At 40.3% G+C, this 15,192-nt stretch overlaps 1 pseudogene; it reads left to right on the top strand.

Moving 5' to 3' along the window:
- LOC139732758 (potassium channel subfamily K member 13-like) overlaps nt 1–14,839 on the top strand; it is a 51,373-nt pseudogene extending 36,534 nt beyond the window's left edge.
- Nucleotides 14,840–15,192: the final 353 nt, after the last annotated feature.

The following is a 15,192-nucleotide window of genomic DNA, read 5'->3' as shown; positions in this document are numbered from 1 at the left end:
TCACAGAATGATCAAACCTAATTCTCTACTCGTTCATGGCACCAGGTTTGCTATCTAAATTTAGTTTAGCATTATTACATGTTCATCGTCGAAAGGCCGCTTCCATTTTTGTGGTGTTTTTCTCTCCATCATTCTCCCTACCTCCCCCTGGGTGGCCTCTCTCCCTATTTATAAGTCTTCCTCGGCGTGTTATTTCCTCTGGCTCTCTCTTTCTTTCCCCCTCTCACTCTGTCTTACTCTCCAGTATCTCTCCACTTTCATACGACTAGTTCTACAAATGCAATATATTATGATTTCTGTTCATCGAGATTATTGAAATGATCCAATTTCGATCCTGTTTTCTTTCCATTCCCTCTCTCGCTTTCATCCATTCATATATTTGTATTTTCATTTCCAAACAATAAACATGCATGTTACCAAAAATGAAATAATAGTACATTCCATGTGAAATTACAGAAACACATCTTCTTTCACTGGAGACTGGAAGACTGGAAATGAAAATTGAAGGGCTGCTAAAAAGTGAACTTGCACGACGCAGTCCCCTCAATTTAGTCATTATACGAAACATTACAAAGAGCTAACAAAATAATTTAACATGATAAAAACAGTGCTAAAGTACACTTATTAACATCCCACGGGTACCATGACGCACACGCACACCAACCCTAACATTCGCACTTACAAAATATGATATTCCTCTCTTTGAAGAGTGGGGTATTTGTGATTTTTTTTTGATTCTTTACTTATCAACATGATTTAAAAATTCGTCTGATGTAAATTATAATGTAAGCTATGCATGAATTGACCCAAAATGATGATACAAATCCTTTGCTTTTAAAATATTATTCTCTTAAGACGGAGGATAAATATTACTTATTATTCAAAGTGACTTTTTCTGCAAAAAGAAATATCATCATCAATGTAAATTGAATGTGTTTGTTTGGGTTACTTTAATTCCTTTAAGTTTTTATTTGATCCCTAATAAAGGAAATTAATGTATCAGTTTTACTTCACCTTCAATCGACAATGAACAGAAACCATATTTCATTCTTTTATTTGTGTCATTGAGTTACTCAGCCAATTAATGGGGGATGTATTTTTGCTTGGTTAATTCATATTTTGTTTATCTCTTTTTTTATCAGACTGGAGAATTTTATGACAAATTCACACAAGTCAAATACAAAGTTGTTTTGTGTGTAAATACAAATGAAATTGAAGAAAAAATATCAATTCACTAATAATCATGAACTATACGCATACTTGTATTTTGAACCTTTTCGAATCCATCTGATTTGTATGAAATCGCTACATGCCATGATATTGTAAATCACTTCAGGTTATAGTTACAAATTATATTCATGTGTGCAGTACTGACAGATATGACAGAAGTACAATTTTGACCGTCATATCTTACACAAACATACTTATTCTGACCAGCACAATAAGTCACATAAAAAGTACACCCTCGCAAAGTATTCATTACAACCTATCTCTGTCTGTGAACTTCTCCATTGTGAAGCTGTCTAATCTTTTCTTGTTGCTGACTTTCCCCAGAGTTGGAGGTCAGAGAGAAAAAAAAATGAGAATTAGGAAGAGACTCTGAAAGGAAAGTTACAACGAATGTCTTTCTCTTCAAGATGCGCGTGCCAAGTGAACCATACCAATGTGCCCTTTCTCGAGACTGGTCTAAGTTAAAGAAGACCTCCGGATGATTTTCAGATTTTTACATCTGAACAACTATAAATTAGTTATACTGAGGACAGAGTTTCAGAATCAGCGATAATTGGGATGAAGAATAAGAATATTTTCAAAATCTACAACAAATTGCAATGAACAAGGATGATGACATGGCAGAGTCACCATAAGAATGCATGAGTTGGGGCTCAAGGAACCAGAACAAAAGAAAAAGGCATGTACAGATTATACACAGGTGAACTCGCAAGCAAGCGGTATTGTAATGGAATTACACTGCTACATTTTTGAAATATGTGAACCTTCTATGTCATCATCCTTGTTCAGTGTAATTTGTTTAAGATCTTTCAAAGTATTGTTTCTCTGCTCAAGAACTACAATAAATTCCACAAATCTATACATGGAGTTGTCGACTTATGTGCTACATGATGTGAAATTATGAAAATCGTCTGGAATGCCCCTTTAAACGGGGGCAATGAAGACTTTAATGTAAGAATTTAAATTGTCAACAATTATACGGGGCAATGACAATGTTATTTGCAAAATATGTTAGAATGCCGTGTGTGGATATCAGCCATGGAAATTGAAAAGTTGAGGGATGTAGTCTACGAAACCGAGACAGGAAGAGTGAAGGAGAGGGGACACGGTAACGTTCATTATTCATGCTGGCAATTTAGGCGAGGTATAAATGCAACGCTTGCAGGGCTAGGGGCAAATTTACCATCAAGCATCCATTCACTATCGAATGCGTCATCAGTCCTTGCTAAGATAAGAAGGCGGGGAGATCGAACTGCCAATCACAATATGTTCACCATGACCATTGTTTGAAGTTAATCTATCCGATTGACATTAAAGGCAAGTATTGCAGAATTGGCATTAAAAATTTTATTTGAAAGCTTTAACAACGTTTTCATTGTGTTTTTAAATTTTAGTCATGAGCGTTTCACGCACATTTCTTAGAATATTATTTTTGGTAATGACGGTTTTCGAACCTGAAGCGGACTACATAGACATCGCGTATCTTATGGTGGGTACAGGTGAATTCTGACAGCAAACAAACAAACAAAACAAAACAAAAATAGACTATGCAAAACAAAACTGAACAGAACAGTATCTGCTTCCCCATAGTACTTATTAGTAGGGCAAGATGTTTCATGTTTTCAGACAGACACACGCACACACACACACACACACACACATACATTATATTGACAGTTGCATAAATTTTCGCATAACAGTAAAAACAAAAGACGCAGAGAACGATCCCACAATAGCCCACTATATCACAAATCATTTCCATAGGATTAAGATGGAAAAAGAATATATCACTGACAAAAAAAAAAAAAAAAAATCACTCGAATGACGCGCATTACCCAAATCAATATATCATGAAGGGGAATGATCACCGGAAATAACTAGTTCTTTCACTTCCATGTAAAGCTTTATGGACAAAAGCAAAGCTACTCCGAGAGGGATACCAGTTGTGTATATTCTACTTGCCATTTTTTTTTTTCACACACATACACACACAGAGGTATCAACGCGAACACGCACTCTGTATTACCATTTACATCGTGTGTTTTTTACATCTTGATTCAGAGAAGTCAACACAGCAATGTACGAATCTTGACTACCGCATGAATTGACATTTTGCTCTTTCTGGGTGGCTTATTTCTTGATCTTGCCGTCTTACGCCGATTTACACACACACACACGCACACAAACACACACACATACTGGGGACTGCATGAATTATACATGTAACACACGCATACTGCAAAAACATGTCCATGTTACACGTGCACACAATAGAACAACGCACAGACGCATGATGCATAAAGTAAGTAGTGGAGGCAAGACATTTGCTGCTTGAAGCTGTTTCCTTGTGAATACATCGAGAGTATCTGTGTATCGCTATATAACACATCGTGCTCCCGACTGACAGAAATGCTTGTTCTACCCCACCCCAACATTCTTCATGCATAATGCTGCAAGACAAGGAGTACGATCGAAGCCTTTCCATAACAGTTGGTGAATCAGGGCACCAAAGTGATTGCACGACTGCCGCCTCTTTCTTCATCGGTCTCGACACTGCCACCCTACTCACTCCCCCCCACCCCCCCCCCCACACACACACACTCCTCGGCCTCCCAAACAACACTACCTCGTCTCTACCGTTTCCAATCATATCCCAGCCTTGAGGAGTTCCACTTCGCCAGTTTTGACCGCGGGATAATTAAAACACCTTTCCTACCTTTCGGGCTGATTACTGCTCTTGCCTTTGTGCTTATAACTCTTTTCATTTAGACGGCTCTCTCTCTCCCCCCCCCCCTTTTCTCCCCCCCCCCCCTCCCTCTCTTCCTCCCCTCGCTCTCCATATTTTCCGCCCCTCTCACATCTCTATGTTACTTCTGTCCGATCGTGGTGAGAGCTGCACTACGGGTTCAGTGGTATGGAAAAAGCTATATTTGCGTGTAGTGGGAGTAGTGAGTTTTATCGGATGGTAGAGGAAGGTTCTTACAATCAAGGCCGGAGTGAAGCGGGACACATTACAATGCCGGATCCGTGCTTAATGGACCAGCTAATGCGAGGAAACTGGTGTGTGATTTTTCGTTCTGGTGATGGAAACGAGATACGGGCAGATGGCCATCCCCTCGTATCCCCCTCCCCCCTCCAGCTTTTATCTCATAGAAGCAATAGCTACACATTGCGACTACATAACTTAAACACCATTGTAAATCTTTGGCATATCTTTGGATGCGTTCTAATCTTCCTATTAGGGAGTGGGATACACTTGTACATTTTATGTGTTTTTGTATCGATGCAAATGACTGAACGATTGCTTTTTTTTTTCTTTTTGTATTTGTCTTCATTTATTTTCTTTTAACTTTTTTGGTTATATTTTGTGTCTATTTCTGAGATCTTCAACTCTCTCCACCGATTTTTCCGGAACACTGCCTTTTAATCTACGGCTGTTTGCCGACATATTAAATCAAAGCCTGATTTGTTATGGGGGATGAGGAGAATCAAGATAGCTTAGATGAAGGTAGACTTGGAATCTACGTTTTACAGTGGACTCATCACACCCCTTCCCCCAACATTGATCTTCTCGAGTAAGCCTTGTATTGTCGAATGCATTGAAATCGTGCTAACCTTTCGTAACCAACATCTTAAGATGCAAATTGAGACTATGAAATAGGGAGAGGTTGTCGATGATAATGAAGGAGTAAAACCACGGCCAGAGAAAGCATCGAAGAGTCATGAACATAAAGTATACAAGGCACTTACTATAATAATCCTTGGTTATGAACGAAGACGTCTTCTCTGTATAGACAGAATAATGCATTTTAAACATGCTAATTTGTGCCATTGTTACATGGATTTGTCGATATTTTGTTACTGCGCATGATACCGAAAACTGCTTCTTTGTTAGGACCCCCCATATCATTATATATAATAATTATGATCTGAAGCTGATCTACTGGGTGGCGCACTGTTTGCCCAATCAGAGCTTTGCAGTGACGTCTCATACAACAGTTTTGTGTAAGACAAGCACATGCGTTTATGAAGATTAATCCTACTTTCTTTCATGTTTTATCTATCCTCATCACTAATTTTGTCAAGCCGATATTTTGTTTTTATTTTCGTTTTCTTTTTCTGTGTAAAAGATCACAGTATTTTGCCTTTTTTACCCTCATTGTGTAATGTGAGAAATATTAAGCAATGTCGAACGAAGCTCCTGATGAACAAATAGTCCAAAAAACTCACTGCCATTAATTTTATTGATTTAACTGAATGATATTGACTTGATAAAAAATGACTGATTAAATTAGACCGTCAGTAGTGTCTCAAGACCTGAATGGATCAGGGAAGGGTTTGTTATCACATGATCGCATTTTGCGCGATTTCCCCGGATAATGTGATATTCTGTCCAGGGTGTTTGGTTTGGAGACAGGCAAGACCGGCCGTCCATTACTCTCCGGCCGCTACAAGCCCGCCATTTCTCATGGTCACATGTCCTTGGCTGTGATGCTCTCATCTACGATGCATTCAACACCACCCGTCCTCATCACCCATCGCTCTACACCTTCTGCAGCCGGGCCAGGCCAGGCCGGAGCAGTACTCCCTGGTCGACCTTGCTGATCACATTTAATTCGGCTGTTAATTCAATGTTCGCTTATAGAGTATAAAATTATAATTGCTAATCGAATCGAGGGAAATCAAGCGGTTCAGAGGGAGACCTCTGCAGTCGTCAACCGCTAGTCTCTGGAATCGTGAGTTTGTTATTGCAGAAGTCACTTGCGTGAAGATTGATCTTTATTCCTTCACACTTCATCCTTTACTCATACCTCCTTTCCTTCTCTTGTTTCTCTTCCTGTCTTTTTGCTATCACCTCTTTACTTATCATCGTTTCTTATTCCGTTCTTCTGTTTCATTTTCCTTTCTTTTCTTCTTCTTCTTCCTCCCGTCCAAGGCTTCTTCGTTTCCCATTCTCGCATGTTTAAACCTCCTCTTTATACGACATGCTTCTCGATCTCAATCAAACATCGCTTGCATTTCCGGATGAAATTCCCAGCGCACGTCGATTCCAACAATCCATGTAGGTTCCCCATGGAGGAGTACTTGGCGTACGTTACCCCTTGCCAGTCATGCAGGCCACGATCGAGAAAGCGAACAGTAACGACAGAGTACATCCATCTTCCTCCATCCCCCCCCCCCCCCCCCATTGATATTTACTTGCTTATTGGCGCATAAAGGCGACGAAAAATCCCTAATCAGTTGGTCCTGAAAATTGGAAAGCAATCACAGGTAGAATCGAAGGTCGATCAGAGATACAGATGTACACGTCCACAAACCAACATACATACACCAACACACACACACACACACACACACACACACACACCTCAAATAAATGGTAAGATAGCGCACACACACTCGTCAGCTTCCACTACATTCACTTCACACGACCGATACCTCGGTTTCATCCATCTGCAATCCTGACTAAAATACACCCACTCAACGACTTTCGATGGCTAGTACCTAAAGGTGGAGGACATTTACAAATGTAAACCTGGTGATGTCACGCTTTCAAATTTGATTAATTTTCTGATGTTGACTTTCAGCGACGGAGTAGTCCCTGGTGAACGCGTCTCCAAAGCCCTCTCACTCGATTGTTCCTTCTCCTTTCACTTTCGCAAGGCAACTTCGCCTCTACGGGATTCTAGAATCGATAAACGGACGATTGGACTCGAGCGAGTTGTCCCTTCTCTAGTTTAGGGTCGGGGAGCTTTACGGTGAAAGCTTGCTCGCTGCAATGGCGGCAGAGAAAAGTGTGCGTTGTACATCACAGTCACATTCTGTGGATTAAATTAGGTTACTTCACATTTCGTGAATCCCAGTCCCAGGACTAAATTCAAAGTTATCTTCGTGATGGCTGAATTACTGTCTGCGCTTTACTCATCATCATGCTGTCGGTGCCTTTGGTAATTCTTTTCTGCGTTCTTTTCCTGTTAAGTCTCCGTTTTCACAAGCATGAAAAATGTAAGAGTTAGAAGGTCTCGTGTAGAGGCACTCCGTGCCGACGTACAATCTAAATTTTTTTCGCGATTTTTCACATCAACACAACGCCAAAACAAACATTAGTATGCAGCTTATATAAATCGGATTCTCTGGTCTTTTCTTGTTTGTTTGTTTATCCATAGTTTCCATTGGTCAAAATTCTAATGGGACCACCATAATCTAAAGGAACGCTGTAGGATTTTTCACATGACAACTCGACGGTATATCAACCGTAATATCGTTTCATCTTTTCATGCCAGAAATCATGTTCTTGCAATCCTTTTGTTGAAGAGGTTAGAACAGTAAACTTCGCAGGAAGTTCGTGTGTATACCGATTTGTTATGATTCCATACGTACTGCAATATGTTTGATATGGATTTTAAAAAGTATATAAAAACGAGCGAGAAATACAAAGGGGAAAAAGACTTTGTTATATTGTCGGTGTTTGTTACACTCCGATCTAACACTTCGTTGCATCCTAAATATCAGATGCAGACAAAAGCAAAATCTGCATCTCCAGCTATACTTTGCTTGACCAATGTAGCTATGTCACCTATTGCACTCTCAACCTTTTGACGATATAATCTAAAGTACAAATCACGATAAAGATGTGATCACATAGATTAGAATGAGGTTAATCCTTAAAAAATATACATTATATGATATATTATATATATATATATATATATATATATATATATATGTATATATATGCGTGTGTGTGTTTGTACGTTATTTTCTTTTTTTAGATCCCCTACCGAAATGGTGCGTGAATGACACTAAGAATACCATGTCTTCTTGTACTTACTTCATGTGAATTTCTTACACAGAAATCAAGGAAGTCACATGTTTTCTTTCAAAAAACTTCCTCTAATTGGCAACCTTTCATTTATTCATGTTCATTTTCAACCTTGCGTTTTCGTTCTTGATTACTCAAGGTGGACATAATTCAAGCCATGTGAAATGGGACGTGTGTTTTTATATTCATAATTAGCATGGTTCAATTGAAGAAGACTACTCCTAAAGTGTCCAGAAATGAGATTCTACTACTCTTTGTTTCGAGGACGGACGGCTTTGAAAAGATCGTTAATTATCCTGCTGATGGTATACACATTCCTCAGTAAAATGGCAAAGCCTTTCTCTCTAATGAAATCTAGCATCAAATTGTTAATATACGAAAGGATCAGAGTTCGAGGTGACAATACATTTTGATAGTTACCCATCCAATTCATGACAACTTATCATACACTAAGATATTATATAGTTGGCATAGGACGTGTCATCATTGGTTTACCAGCCATCAACCATTCAAATAGACTGTATTTTTTTTCCTTTTGTATTTGCTATCTTTATAAATGTTATCAAACTTTCACACAGTGTTTTGATCTCTCATTCAACACAGACATGCCTCTGCTAACGTGTTCTTAGCCACGTTCTGGTCGGATATATATAGAAGAATATAATTTTCATCTAAAATCGCATCGGCATAACTCCGCGCGAGAGCGCTTGCAAAGCCCTTTGCGGCACGCCTGATAACTAATTGATAAGCAAGCGTGAAACAAACGCCAGCTACAAATGGGCAAATTAATTGCGCCAGACATTTCTGATACGGCTATATGCGCTTCACGCCAAACCAGACCGCCATCTGCGCGGGATGCTTGTGTCGATATGCCAGTATGTGGGTCGTTTGGCACCTCCGTAACCCTTATTTTGGTGATGACAACCATGATGTTGTTCAAGATTCTCAGGATGAGGCCAAAGGTGTGATTGCACTAGTGGGAAGATAGCTCTTTTCTTTTCTTTTCTTTTTTATTAAATCATATCTATGGTAAAAACAACCAACAACGACATGAAGCCTTTAATCTCCATGTAAAGCTGACTGTACAGACCCCAATGTTCCAAATCATTCCAATGCTGACAGTACATTATCATATTTCAGTTCAGTCTCTAAAGATATTTACTCACTAATACAAGTGACTATCAATCGGGACTTGTAGAAGAACACTGGAGATAAAAACAATCTGAAAAGCGACCTTCCTTCACATCACCTTCCTGGTTGACGCAAATAATCTGTAGTCGACCGAAGCTGCATTTCACAGGCAGTCTCTGAGGTTCCCGCACACATAATCTATTATGATAATGTGTGTACGAGTCGGGCTGAATTTGCCCTTGGTCATCAAAGCACGCATATTGCATTCGGAACACTATCATTAGGGGAGCGAAAGGCCACCGATCGCCAGGCTGATCGGCCAGACGAAATGTGGAGGGTAAGAAGGCTGGGAGTTGGGATGATTTTCTACAGAGGTAGGATAGCATGGCTGACTGCAGACAAAAATACTATGGACGTCCCTTCCCTCCCCCATCTCAGTCCAAATGCTGATTTGCTGGTGAGAACCCCGCCTTTTCCAGTTTAAGTCTATCATTCCCTCACCCAACCTGTTTGTACACAAGGTGCCACGTTTTGAACAGGAGGTGCTGAGAGAGCTAAAAACCGTCTGGCCTCAGACGTCCACCACCGTCGACCAGGACCTCAAGTATTCGATGGATGACGTCATCGGCAGAATGACGGCTTTCGCAATAAACGCTGCGCATATTTGCGAACCGAGATTGTCTATATCTCGAGAGCGTGAGTGTAAACTCAGCGTCCATTTCGATTTCTGTGTCTATTCTGGTAAGGGCCCGTGCTGCATCTAAGGGGAATATTGGGATATGAGAATTACCTTAAGGCACTGCACGTGTTATAAAGTTATATCCCTCCCCATGTATGCAGCACACTTAGCCACGAACACACAGAAAAAAACAACAACCATGAAATCATATGTGGGTTCTTATGCGCGCATACACATATGTATTATGCTTTACATGCAAACAAGCGTCATTCTTGAATCATTTCCTCTTAACCCTTTTCTTCGTACTGCTGGAAGAGGGGAGATTAATGTCACAGCGGTTGTAAATAGATTCTACATTGTCTTCTGTGAAATAAGCTCCCTATATCGGTTAACGCGAATGCAAGGGGGTGTTTATATTTATTCTGGCAACCGAAAAGGTTCACTCGTGGTTAATAATAAAGTTTTCTCCGAAATGTGCGTCTTAGAATCAACGTCATTTATATATCATTATATATATATATATATATATATATATCACTGCAGGCGTGTGCTGCGTATATGTCATTTTTATCTATGAGTATCAGAAGTATTGCTTAACCTTCCTCACGCGCAGTGCATGATATATTATATACACACACAATACAAGAATAATGTTTACCACAGAGATTCTTCCATAAAATGGGCTTAACCAGTTTCCCATGAGATTCTGAAATCTCCTTGGATTCACACAGCTCCTACTATTTACCCGTAGTCAAAGCCTTACATAGCACACATTCATCTGCTCCTGGGAAAACAAGAACTATTCCTTAAAAATATAAATACGCATAGTGTAAACTATGTTTTCATCTAATGATATATATGTAATATCATATCATACTGAAATGGGAGACACCGACAATCTTTTTCTCGGGGAAAGGGAGAGAGACCGAGTGGGAGGAGATAAATTTAATTTTGTTGATTTGGATTCTCCGATATCATATTTGGCAAGGAGATTTCTTCTTTCTGCCAGTAGGTTTTCATCTTCTGTCCGTGTCATTTTTTTTTCTTCGCCTGACTGGAAGTTGCAACAGCATGAAAATCGAAATCGGGGAAGAAATTGTCTGGTGCGAAATGTACATCCATGACGGCATGAGGGTGGTGGATCGAGGATCATAATGCGCAGAAGTGGGAAAGACTGACGTTTGTTTTCTTGTATTAAAATCATCATTTTGATAATCATTTCTTTACGAGCATTCTAGAAGCAATGGCAGTGAACTGTGGTAGGGCGTATGATGACGATGAAAAGCAGGGGTAGCGACACCATTTTCACCATGTAATCGTAAATTTTGTTACAGCAGGAGTGCTGAATTTGTAGAGGCAAAGTGTGAGAAATTGATATTGCCTGATCGGCATTCAATACAACGTGCTGTAACCATGGAAACTAACTGATTACCTTAGCAGGAGAACACAAAACATTATTTCGGCGACACAAGTTATGTGTAAAATTCGCACACCACACACGTGCACTTCGCTTCCTGTTCTTGTCCTCTCCCTTTGACTAAATTATCATAAACTTTTCGTCATGACTATCTACAAGTCCAAAATTTGAATGCATCAAGGGAAAAACCTCTAAAAAATGTTTCTTTCCTCAATGCTCATTCTTGTATGTCTTCTGGTATGGCCTCTCGTTCGAGGTTAACTGCCTACTTGATAATGTATGCGTGCAAAGGAGTAAGTGCTTCATCTCTCAGAACAGTCACAGGAATTATTTTGAGCTTCGTGGAGACAGTGATTTATGAAAAATCAACAACAACAGAAAAGACAAGACAAGACAAAGCAACACAAAACAAAACAACCTAACATTGTTCAAAGTTGAAGAATCAAAGGCGCCGGGGAACGCGTTGCTGCTCCGCTGCCAAATTATGCACATTAGCATCACTCGCTAGAGAGCACAATAAATGTAAAGTCGTAGCAGTCGAAAAAAAAATCCAATACGTTTGAAAAGGTTTGTTGATGTGAAGTGAGGAGGAATGGTAGAAGGTGATGCATGATTGTTTTCAAACAGAATACAAGATGAAATACGCAGCAATCATGCTCTCTCTCTCTCCCCTCTTTCTCACCCTCTCTTTTTCTTTCTCTCTCGAGTCTTTACTTAGAGTTTAATCCAGGCTTACTCGTGGATTCTTGTGTGGAATGTACACATCTTGCTGCTATTTTCAAAAGAAAATACCGCTCGATGTCGGTTATAACTTCATCACACGCTTGAATTAGACCACTGGTTATCCACTCAATGCCTCCCACACATTATGCACATTGTACTGAACGATAAATGCGTTAGAGTTATGAAAGAATAATACAAACGCCCCATCTTGGTGATAAACTTGTATTTTCTTTTGAGTGACAAAGCCAAGTTAGCATTTTAAGCACTCTGAATAGAATTTAAAGAGTATCGCACAAAATACATGTCGTTATCATAGGTAGGCAAAAATGTTTACGCACTACTATACTGCATCTGCCAATAGCACACTCCCATGATTGCCGACTCCATTATTATACACATTGATGGACACACAGACAGCTGACGCATTGATAAGTAAAGACATAGACGGACAGCGCGTTATTATAAAGGGGAAATAGGTAAAGTTACATCAGGATGCTAGAAAGTATTTACTCAGTAGTTGCCACAATGAGGCGGTTATCAATAATGCTTTGGTAATTCTTCGCAAAAAAAAGAAGAAATAATCAAACAAAACAGTAGCAAAGATAAATCAGTACCAAACACAACAATCAGACACGCCCGAAAGGCATCGTACGCACCATGTTATCAACAAACACAAATGCTTTACCTACAAAACGTTGAATTTCAGGTTAATTTGATGTCTTGGTGTGTTCATGTTTGAATGTGACTAAAAGACATGTTTTAGGCTTATCCCATTGCTTTCCTTTTTTAACTCAAACGATGCAGAGTTGTATTAGTCGGCGTGCACACAACAATTTTGCAAGTGCATAATGTCAAAAGAGAAGAGAAGAGAGAGTGAGAACGTTATTGCTGCTGATAAATTCTTCTTATCATCATGACCTTTTCTTTGATGTAAAAAACAGACCGAAATGCAGTTTGAAGATGCATACTACCAAAACCGTTCAAGACCTTCACACATGAACTATGATGATTAGATCACAAACGGCCATTATTTTGATGATACTAACACGATTTCGTTGTTTTTCTTTTCTCATTGTGGTGCAGGTTTTGGCATGACCTCTCCGTCCACTTCTAGCGGTCGTGTGATGCTGATAATCTACGGCTTGCCCGGATGTGCCGCCTGCATTCTCTTCTTCAACATATTTCTGGAGCGGCTCATCACACTCCTGGCCTATGTGATGAAACAGTGTCATGAGCGGAGAATACGCAAACTTAAAGATCAGCACCAGAACGGGCAGGCCAAGAACGGTGGCCGTCGCCCGTCAGAACAATCCGACGACGATCTTGAGAACTGGAAACCGTCAGTATACTGGGTTCTGGTCTATCTAACTCTGGGAGCTATCAGCATCGCCTGCACTGCCTCGGCAGTCTATACCAAGGTGGAGCCTGGTTGGTCCTATTTGGACAGCTTCTATTTCTGTTTCGTCGCGTTTAGCACAATTGGATTTGGAGATTTGGTTTCAAGCCAGGAGTCTTCTTACAATCAGCAGTACTGGTATCGTTTCGGCAACTTTATCTTCCTCACGGCAGGCGTGTGCTGCATCTATTCTTTCTACAATGTCATATCTATTATAATCAAGCAGTTTCTGAACTGGGCGATCAAGAAATTAGACTGTCGATGCTGCCACCGACGGCGACCTCGGCCACGGAGAAACGCCATAACGCCGGGTCACCTACAGCGACAGATGAACTCGGCCGGCAAGCGCCACAACGGGCCCGGGAACGTGGAGGTCACGGATTACGACAGCGAGACGGATGGGAGAAGGATGTCCGACGAGATGATCAGCATGAAAGACTTTTTGGCGGCAAACAAGGTATCCTTAGCCGTCATGCAGAAACAACTGTATGAAACATCCCAGCACCGGCACCATTCGAACAAAAATGGCGTCGGGCAAGGATTAAGTGGAGGTGTGGGCGGCCTTGCAATGCTGAATAATAAGCTGCAAGAGACAGAGAGACGGGATTGACAATTAGTTGATGTCAATCGCCTATAGAATATTCAGTTTGTTAAAGATTAGTTGCCTTTAACTATTCATATACCGACGAGTGTCTCATGTTAACTGCTTTAAAGTCAAGTTTGTAGTCACTTTGTGGCCAGGGATGATTGAAGTGCGAACGCATTAGGAAGAAACTAAACTCTTAGCTAAAGCGAGAGCATGGAGAGCGGAGAGTAAGTAATTAAACCATGGCAGATCCGGCATCAACCAACCCTCCGATCTACCAGCCACGCGGGCACGTAGCCATGGCAACGGAATACAATCAACTTAATGGTCTATGCAAATGTAATCGACATTACCAAAGGAGCACGTAAGAGCGCAGATTGAAATTTCGTTGTCATGGCGTCTAAAGAAAGCCATCCATGAGCACGCTCAATACCTGATGCTGGAACAATACATTGTTTAAACAAGCCTGCAACATAGAGGATCGAGCGAAGACGTGGATGAAAATGGTAATCACGCACAACACCATAAGACTGGGACGTGTTCTAGTCAGAGTAAAAACAAATTATTCTCTGTTTATGAGCGTAATGAACAATATTGCAGCCACAATTATCATTTCTATGAGGTTGGATCAAACGCTTCAGTCATTACATATAAACATACCCCATCACTTTGTATAAGGTTTTAGAGTATGTATTTGGGAATACGTCTATCTCTACCAAGATAATACGCCAGGAGAAAGCGTTACAGTGATCATCAAGAAGGAGACAATCTCCATCGGAGGTCCAACCAGTCGATATTGGGATGTTTGCTACTCTGACTCGATTCTGATTAACGACGACCCGATGGTGTATTTTCAAAGGTGAACGACGTTCATGCACCATTCTAAGAACGTGACACTGGTATAGTGTATACTCGGACGGAAGAAGCATTGAACAAATCCAAAGCTCATGTAGTTTGTGACTGAGTTGCGCGATGCACTCACTTTTCCAATCAAATAGTCTAATATAATTATGTCCATGGCGTTTTCTCGTTTAGCCTATTAACATTAAACATAGCAGGCAAGTATACTCACGCATGTTATTTAGAATCATTCCAAATTCACCCTTGATTTAAGACAGGCCAACATACATAGATACACACACAAACACACACACACACACACACAAGAAAAAAAAACATATATGTACATATATCAGACATACACCAC

Source organism: Diadema antillarum, unplaced genomic scaffold, assembly GCF_040938485.1.
Source record: "Diadema antillarum isolate AM-2024a unplaced genomic scaffold, OU_Dant_1.0 seq00000446_RagTag, whole genome shotgun sequence".
Lineage (NCBI taxonomy): Eukaryota > Metazoa > Echinodermata > Echinoidea > Diadematoida > Diadematidae > Diadema > Diadema antillarum.
The sequence above is the reverse complement of the archived record's forward strand: the minus strand, read 5'-3'. Positions and strand labels throughout refer to the sequence as shown.